The sequence below is a fragment of the Zingiber officinale genome, chromosome 11B, assembly GCF_018446385.1.
Source record: "Zingiber officinale cultivar Zhangliang chromosome 11B, Zo_v1.1, whole genome shotgun sequence".
NCBI classification, from domain to species: Eukaryota; Viridiplantae; Streptophyta; class Magnoliopsida; order Zingiberales; family Zingiberaceae; genus Zingiber; species Zingiber officinale.
In genome coordinates, this window is record NC_056007.1 from 75,876,148 (window position 1) to 75,886,010 (window position 9,863).

General features: G+C 51.6%; 1 non-coding gene across 1 annotated transcript; it reads left to right on the plus strand.

The window, feature by feature from the left end:
* The first annotated feature begins 447 nt into the window (after window positions 1-447).
* On the plus strand, window positions 448-555 carry LOC122035480. The gene has a single exon (XR_006127030.1). It is a non-coding gene; the product is annotated as a small nucleolar RNA R71 (small nucleolar RNA).
* The last annotated feature ends 9,308 nt before the right edge of the window (window positions 556-9,863 follow it).

A 9,863-nucleotide genomic window follows, 5' to 3' on the forward strand; every position in this document is an offset into this window, starting at 1 on the left:
TTAATTCTATACAAGTCATTTTTCAGAAGTTTTTCATGATTCTTGCCTCTCCTTAACTTAATATCATTACACTTTTCACTAGATCTTATTTGTGTAGGAGAGGGATCTTCTTTGAACTATTTTGAAATTATGCTCTCAATCTTCGCCCCCAAATGTTTGAACTCCTCATTCTGTGACTTATGATATTCAAAACTCTTGGATGGTTGAGTTGCTATTTGTTTGACAGACTCTTTTGTATATATGGCTTGTACTTCTTGAATTTTTTAGGGAGATTCCATCCAACTTTTGCTTGGCCATTCATGAAGGTTCAATGCTACTGGATCAATCAATGTATATGCTTCTTCTATACTCTTTTCCATAAAAGAACCACCAGCTGATGAGTCTAACAAACACTTATCTGAAAAGAAAATTCTCCTATAGAATATGTGTAGAATCAGCCATTTCTCCAAACCATGATGAGGGCACTGTCTTTGAAGACTCTTGAATCTATCCCATGCTTCAAATAATGATTCTCCATATGCCTGAGCAAAATTGGTGATGCAATTTCTCATGTACACTGTTCTTCTCAGAGGAAAGAAATGGTTCAGAAATTGCTTCTCCAACTGTTCCCAACTTGTGATGCTTTGAGGACGAAGAGAATACAACCAAGTCCTTGCTTTATCCTTGATACTAAAAGGAAATGCTATCAGTCGAACTGCATCTACTGACACTCCTTCACAGTTCACCATATCGCATAGCTCTAGAAATGCCTCAAGGTGCAGATAAGGACTTTCCGGCTCCAAATTTGTGACCTTGTATCATGAAAATTAACTCTGGGTTTAGCTGGAAACTTTCTTCTTCAATATGAGGCTGCACAATTGGAGACATAAATCTTGCAGAAATAGGTGCAGAAAAATCTCTTAAGACCCTGCTTGACATGTTAGTGCTCAAGGTATCCAAGAAAAAATTTTGAGTAAAAACAAAGATGAATAACTAAAGATAAGAAATAAAATGCTATATGAAAAATGATCCGGCGGTAAGAACAGGGGACCCCCGTTCTGGGGAGTCAACGCCGCGTGGAAGTCAAAGGATCAATTTGATCGATAGGCGAAGGATGAACCGACCAGACACCCGAGAAAAGATTGGATCAATAGGCCGACCGGAGAAGGGTGGGCCGACCGCCCGGCCGGCCTACCGGTGTCCAACTGATGGCAAAAGGCGCCCCGGTGGGAGTCAGGGTTCCGACGCTCGCTGAACAGGATCATAGGGCTGAGCGGATGATATGCTCGGTCGAAGACATAAGGTAGCATATTGCGAACAGTCCCCACAGAGCACATTACCGAGGATCTCCTAAGCTTGCCAGTGCATATGGATGGTCGGACGTGATGTGAGTGCCGGCCGGCCGGACGTGAGAGTAAGGAGAGAAGGACAAGGAACATCTTCTGACAGTTGTCATGCTTTATGACTAGGCCATACTCCAAATCTGGAGACAAGGGGTTCTGCTGTCCCATCGAAGACATGCTTGGACTGTGGCAGTATGGTGTCAGGTAAGCCTTCTGACAAGCCCTTACCGAGGTATGGGCTGGGGACACGTATTCGCCTCGACATGTGTGCATAAGCTCCTTCCCAGCTCTATATAAGGGGCATTGCACTTCACCAAAGGTACGCATTCTGAGAGACTTGGGGCCACTTCTTCGTTGTCCGCTTACTTGACTTGAGCGTCGGAGGGTCGTCGCCGGGAACCCCTTCCCGGCTCGACTTCTGTGCAGGTTCATCGGAGGCCCATGCGGACAGTCAGGAGATCTACGTCAGCCTCTTGAAGAGCGCCACGTGCCCAGCGTCCGTTGATTCAGCTTTCGGACATGATCAATTTGGCGCCGTCTGTGGGAACGCTCCTGCATCCGATCGGAAGCAATGGACGAAGCTAGACGACAGCACTCGGTGATGCTCTCCACAGAGGAGCTCGATGCTTTAATCGAGACAAGAGCCGCCAAGCTTATGGAACAGAGACAAAAGTCACAAGCCGAGCGGGCGGACCAGCAAGCAACATCAGCATCAGGCGGCCGAGCGGAAGCACCGCAGGCCACAGTTGCATTCCATCGGGCCTTATTTGGCACTCCTGAAGCCGCAGCAACTAATCACGATCGAGGATCTTCTTCGGATGAAATGCCAAGACGAGACAGCAAAAAAGGGAAAGCCCCCCGAGCGGACGCCTCTCCCGAGCGGATCAACCGTCAATTTTCAGAGGCTATTCTACGAGACCCCCTGCCCAAGCATTATGTGCCTCCAGCAATCGGTGAATACAACGGAACCACCGATCCGGATGATCATTTAGGTAAGTTCGACAACACAGCTACTCTTCATCAGTACACAGATGGAGTGAAGTGTCGAGTTTTTCTTACCACCCTCTCGAGATCGGCTCAACGGTGGTTTCGGAGAATGCCGGACGGATCTATCTCAAGTTTCAAAGACTTTCGAACGGCTTTCCTCTACCACTTTACAAGTAGTCGGCGCTATCAAAAAACTAGTGTTAGTCTGCTTGCCATCAAACAAGAAGCCCGCGAATCGCTCCGAGCCTACATCCAGCGCTTCAACAGAGTGGCCATGGATATTCCAACGGCCACCTCGGAGACCATGATGAATGCCTTCACACAAGGCCTCGTGATGGGGATTTCTTCCGATCGCTCATCCGGAAGCCGCCCCGAGACTACGACCACATGCTACACCGGGCCAATGAATACATCAACATGGAGGAAGCCCAAGCGGCCCGGAAAAAAAGAAATTCCAACCGAGTGGGCTCCTCCCACCGAGCGGAAGCCGCACGCTGCTCATCAGCCACCCATAGGACCGAGGGCCGAAGCAATCCGCTCCCCCCATGCTAGGTCCCACTTGCAAGAGGTAACTGCCGCGTGGCCCAAGCCAAAGAAGAAATGGACCCCAATGTTCTGCTCCTTCCACCGGACGGACACACATAACACCAGGGATTGCCGGAGTCTTCCTCTAATCGCCCACCCCGTTCCCGAGAGTAGCGGTCGTCGATCGCCATCAACCGACAGGCGACAGAGGCATCGGGAAGCCGATCGGACGATAGCTGACAGGGGACAACAACAGACTCCCGAGCGACATCTCTCTCTGAGGCGGGAGAATCTCCGGATGTTTAGGGAACGGCCCTGATCGTCCGCTCGGGAAGAAGAAAATAGAAGTAATACTTCCCGAGGCGAGATCAACATTATTGCTGGCGGGCCGACCGGAGGAAATTCTAACCGAGCAAGGAAGGCGAGCGTCCGGCAGCTCCAGATCCATGCGGTCGGCTGCAGCCAGAAACGGGCAAGCGGACCCGAAATCAGTTTCGGGCCCATGGACTTGGAAGGAGTTGAAGTTCCCCACGACGACACTCTTCTCATCAAAGCGGTAATAGCCAATTAGACTATACACCACGTTTTTATTGACACAGGAAGCTCGGTCAACATCATGTTTAAAAAGGCCTTCGATCAACTACAAATTGACCGAGCCGAGCTGCTGCCCATGACAACCCCCCTTTACGGGTTTACGGGCAATGAAGTTCAGCCGGTCGGACAGATCCGGCTGGCCATATCGCTGGGAGAGGAGCCGCTCAGAAGGACACAGACTGCAAACTTCGTCATAGTGGACTCTCCATCGGCGTACAATGTCATATTGGGACGACCGGCTCTAAGTGAGTTCCGAGCGGCCGTCTCCACCTTCCACCAGAAAATCAAGTTCCCAGTAGAAGACAAGGTGGGAGAAGTACGAGGAGATCAACTGGCAGCTCGGCAATGCTACGTCGAGATGGTCTGAGCTGAAGCCAATGCCGCTCGGAAGGCGCCATGAATCGAGGTGAACGCTATAACTGAAAAACCTCCCTCTTTGGTTTATGAAGAAAAAGAGGAAGTGCAGATTCACCCGACCCGATCGGAGGCCACAACGTTCATTGCGGCCGATCTGGAGGCCAACCAGAAAGAGGAAGTGATCAAATGCCTCCAGAGAAACCGTGATGTCTTCGTCTGGTCGACGCATGAGCTGCCCGAAATTTCACCGAGTATAGCGCAGCATGAGCTACACGTCCGACCGGACTCTCGGCCGGTGAAACAGAGAAAGAGGGACTTCAGCGCCGAACAGAATGCAATCATCCGATCGGAGGTCGAGAAACTCTTGGAGGCCGACCACATACGCGAGGTCCAGTTCCCTAGCTGGCTGGCGAACGTGGTACTAGTCTCCAAGCCGGGCAATAAATGGAGAGTGTGCATCAATTTTCGGGACCTTAACAAAGCGTGCCCAAAATATTTTTATCCTCTGCCCCGAATCGATCAACTGGTGGATTCTACGGCCGCCTGCGAGTTGATATGCATGCTCGACGCATATCAAGGTTATCATCAAGTGCCGCTCGCCCGAGAAGATCAAGAAAAAGTCAGCTTCGTTACCGCCGACGGCACCTATTGCTACAATGTGATGCCGTTCGGACTAAAGAACGCGGGAGCCACTTATCAGCGATTGATGAACAAAGTGTTCAAAGAGCAGATCGGTTGAAATCTGGAAGTATACGTGGACGACATTCTCATCAAGTCCGTCCGAGCGGACGATCTCTTCGAAGACATGGAAGAGACTTTCAGAACGCTGAGGAGGTATGGAGTTAAGCTCAACCCCCAGAAATGTCTGTTCAGAGCCAAGGGCGGGCGTTTCTTGGGCTACATAGTGACAGAGCGGGGCATCGAGGCAAATCCCAGCAAAGTGAAAGCCCTACAAGATATGCCGCCCCCAAGAAATCTGAGGGAAGTGCAGCGCTTGACCGGTCGGATAACTGCTTTGTCCAGATTCATCTCCAAGACTGCCGACCGAAGCTTACCTTTTTTCAAAATCTTGCGCAAAGCCACTAAGTTTCACTGGGACGAAGAGTGCGATCGGGCGTTCGAAGATTTGAAGACATATTTGAACTCTCTCTCGGTACTAGCCAAGCCAGCTATGGGTGAGCCACTTTGTATCTACTTATCTTCAACCGAGCAAGCAGTCGGCTCGGCACTAGTTAGGGCGAGCAGAGAAGAGCATGTATATTTTCTGAGCCATATTTTAAAAGATGCTGAATCGCGCTACACCGGGCTCGAGAAGCTGGCTTTCGCTTTGGTCATCGCCGCTCGGCGCCTCCGTCCCTACTTCTTGGCTCACACTATCATCGTTCGGACGAACAGCCCACTGGGAAGAGTGTTGTTGAATCCCGAAGCGTCCGGGCGGCTCATCAAATGGACAACGGAGTTAAGTGAATTTGACATTCAATACCAGCCCCGGTCGGCGATAAAGGCGCAGTCCTTGGCGGATTTTGTCACTGAAGTACAAAGGCAAGAACCCGAAGCCATGTGGAAGATATTTGTGGACGGATCGTCCACTCGGCTCGGGAGCGGTATTGGTATATTATTGCTTTCTCCCCAAGAAGAAAAGATGCACCTATCCATCCGACTTGATTATAGAGCTACGAATAATGAAGCAGAGTATGAAGCCCTTATAGCCGGCTTACAGGCCGCCCGGCATGTAGGGGTCGGACGGGTGATGCTGCACTCAGACTCCCAATTGACCGCTCAACAACTCTCAGGTTCTTTTGAGATCAACAACGCTCGGCTCAAGCTTTACGCTCAAGCCTTCGAGAAACTCAAGGCCGACTTCAGAGAGGTTATTATCCAGAAGATACCCCGAGCGGAGAACCAGGCGGCCGATGAATTAGTCAAACTCACAAGTTCAATAACGTCGGTCGTCATCCAGCAGCCTATTGAGCAAGTATCTTTGGTGGCGCACGTCGATCGGATGGAGGGCCTCGAGTTTCCGAGCGACTGGAGAACAACCATCATAGAGTTTCTTCGATCGAGGGCAACACCATCCGATCGGGAAGCAGCCCAGCAATTAAGGAGGAGAGCCGGTCGGTTCACGCTTATTAGAGACCAACTTTACAAGAAGGCTTTCTCCCGTCCGCTGTTGAAATGCGTGAGCTCGGAAGACGCGGTGTACATCCTCCAAGAAGTGCATCAAGGATCGTGCAGGGGCATCCGGGCGGACGATCGCTGGCTAAGAAGATCCTGCTGGCCGGATACTTTTGGCCAACCCTGCAAGCAGACGCCGCTCGGACCGTGGCGACGTGCCTTTCTTGCCAGAAGTACCATAACTTCTCCCATCGACCGGCGGAGGAAATGAAGGCAGCTACAGTGTCCTGTCCGTTCGACCAATGGGGAATGGATATTGTTGGTCCGTTTCCTATGGCGACCGGGTAGAGAAAATTTCTACTAGTGGCGGTTGATTATTTTTCCAAATGGGTGGAGGCCGAGCCACTGGCCAGGATCACCGAGCAGATGGTCAAGAAGTTTATTTGGCAACATATCATCTGCCGGTTCGGCATCCCCCGTCGACTCGTCTCCGACAATGGGCGGCAATTCGCAGGAAAGTTGCTCGAAGATTGGTGCAAAAGTTATGGCATCGAGCAACACTTCACATCCGTGGCGTATCCCCAAAGTAACGGTCAAGCCGAAGTAGCCAATCGGGAAATTCTTCGCATTTTGCGTGCTCGGCTCGACCATTTGGGAGGAAGCTGGGTGGATGAAGTGCCAGGCGTCCTATGGGCCATCCGAACGACCCCGAAGGAGGGCACGGGCGTGACACCATTTCACTTGGTGTATGGCGGCGAAGCAGTTATTCCTATCGAAGTCGGCGTAGAGTCCGTCCGGATCCAAAATTATGATGATGATAACGTCGAGCGGAGGAACATGGTGCTGGATCTGGTCGAAGAAGAGCGAGCCAAGGCGTCCGTCCGGCTGATGGCATACCGACAACGGATGAAGCAAAATTACAATCGGCGTGTAATTCCTCGAACGTTCCAGGTTGGTGACATTGTCTGGAAGAAAGTAAAGTCGGTCGGTGACGTCGGCAAGCTGGAAGCTCCTTGGACGGGCCCCTTCAAAATCATCGAAAAGCTCCGCTCGGGCGCTTATTATTTGGAGGATGAAGATGGGCGGCAATTAGATCGACCATGGAGCGCGAATCATCTCCAGCCATACCGAGCTGGGTAAGAGGTGCGCTGATGTAATTTTGCATGTGCTTTGGTCGCCTATGTACCTGTAATGCAGGCAGCTAAAATGATAAAGGATGACAAATAACTTCGCCGAACGGCAGTGTTAAAGTTAGCCTTAAAGGCCGTCGAGCTCCGACGTTAAAAATCGAGAGACGAGCCGGCGTCTATAAACCCTCCGAGCGGAAGACCGTCGAGCTCCGACGTTAAAAATCGAGAGACGAGCCGGCGTCTATAAACCCTCCGAGCGGAAGACCGTCGAGGTCCGACGTTAAAAATCAAGAGACGAGCTGGCGTCTATAAACCCTCCGAGCGGAAGACCGCCGAGCTCCGACGTTAAAAATCGAGAGACGAGTCGGCGTCTATAAATCATCCGAGCGGAAGACCGTCGAGCTCCGACGTTAAAAATCGAGAGACGAGCCGGCGTCTATAAACCCTCCGAGCGGAAGACCGTCGAGCTCCGACGTTAAAAATCGAGAGACGAGCCGGCGTCTATAAACCCTCCGAGCGGAAGACCGTCGAGCTCCGACGTTAAAAATCGAGAGACGAGCCGGCGTCTATAAACCTTCCGAGCGGAAGACCGTCGAGCTCCGACGTTAAAAATCGAGAGACGAGCCGACGTCTATAAACCCTCCGAGCGGAAGACCGTCGGTCAAGAGGATCCGTACTCGCTGTCAATATCGTTTGACCACCTATACATTCCACTCGGCCCAGTATCCAAAGGTACTTCATCAATATCCATTGAATAACCTCTTCTGTTGAAGCAGAATATAACCTGTCCGAGCGGAAATGTTACGCGAGATACTTTGTACAAATCCCTTTCGAGAGCAAGAGATGTGACAAAAGACGAGCGGACAACACATATATAAACTTCTATTCAAGACATTATATCAAAGGGACAAAGCAAGAAAAAAGACATCATATTAAGGAAATTAAAGCCGAATGGCCGAAGCACAAAAGGGGAAGTTTCTAAGCCGAGCGGCCGAATTACATATTAACTTCCTACTCTAGATAGTCGTAGAGATCCTTCGGTATGTTGTCAAGAAGTGCCACCTGATCAGCGACCGGGATGATGTGGGACTCGGGAAGTTGCCCCTTGGACTTCAAATAGGTAGTGGTGGCGGCCATGGCGAGGTCGAAAGCAGTGTACATCCGCTCGCAAACTTTTTCTGAAAATTCGGGCGATCGGATGTAATTCTGTCTCAGAGCAGCAACCCGGCTCGGCTCGGCCTCCTGGTATTCTTTGAAGGCCAATTGAGATGCGGCGAGGGACTCTTGCAGAGTCTTCATCTCATCTATATGCTTGACTGCATCAGCCGAGAGGCCTGCCTTCTCGCCATCAAGCTGGTCCATCAGCTCCTTTACTTTCTGCTCTAGGTCCCGAGCCTCCACATTCTTTTTCTTCAGGTCAGAGATAGTAGTGTTCTTCCGCTCGGTCGCCAAGCTTATCTTATGATCCAGAGATTTTTTCACTCGCTCGAGCTCGGCCAGATGGTGAGCCTGGTCGGCCGCTTTCTTCTGCTCGGCCGCCAGCAAATCCTGAGCCTTCTTAAGCTCCTTTTGCAGATCAGAGTATGATGGACCTTGAGAGCCGGACGGACCGACCGCCACCTTCAGTTGCCTTAGTTCTTCATCCACCATGGACAGGCGGTTAGATACAGCAATTTCCTCCACCCATCTCTGACAAAAGAAATTACAAGTTGTTAGTGGCCGATCGGAACGAAGGCATACAAACCGCGGAGAAAATAAACTTACCCCCGTGGCCTCCTGCATATGGTTGTTGGCCAAATTTCGGATGGGGATCAGCGCGACGCGCGCCCGAGCGTCGGCCCACATCTCATCTAGGGGCCCCTTCAAGGTGATGGTGTGCTCGGGCGCGGTTGGTCGATCGGCCTCTGGCAGCAGCTCTTCAGTCGGGAGATGAAGAGTGACCGAACCGTGCAGCCATGACCGGGGGTCGTCTGACCGGCAGTCGGAAGAGGATCCGAGGCTGGTGCCAAAAACTGAGAATGAATGGTTGAACGTTGGACTGGTTGATGAGCGGGCGGAAGGGTGCTGACTGGAATGGCCTTAACGGGGGCTGCCAGCTCGTACCATTCAGAGGGCGTCCGGTCGGACGAAATGGCTTCGACCTCGGGAGCCTTGCCGCGAGCAGTTGCAGTGACCCGCTCAGACGGTTGGACTACAGAGGTAGCCGATCGCAGGGGGGTCTCCACTCGACGCCACTTTTGTCGAGGTTGCTCCTCCTCCCGAGCGGAACCTTCCTCTTGGACAGTTGGCCCTCCACTGGGGGTGGCTCCACTAGCCACGTTCTGATGAGAGGCCTGAGCGGCCGACTCTTCCTGAGCCCCGCTTTCCCCTTCATGCGAGCCGACCGGTTGGATGCCGAGCGTCTCCATCTCTTTGGCTGTCGCGGCTTCGAGCGTCGCCACCTTCTTCTTGAGAATGCCAGCCATTACCGACTCCATGACGATGTCCGTTGCAGAGGAAAGAAGGGAAATCAGTTAGCAATCAAAGCATATGCCCAAGTAAAATTCTTACCGAAGCTGCTCGGAAGAGGAGTCCGTATGGGACTCAGACCGAAGATGTACATCACTCCCTCGTGCAGAAGCTTATTGATATCAAGCCGCAGACCGACTAGCATATTTGCAGCATGGAGGTAGTCCGGTCGGGTCTTGAACTTCTTCAGCTCAGGAGTAGGGGGTAGGTCGACCTGCCACTTGGTCCGGAAATTGGCCTGATCGGGCATACGGATATAGAAAAAATACTCCTTCCAATGTTTATTGGAAGAAGGCAGTTTGTTAAAGAAGACTAAGCCGGGCCG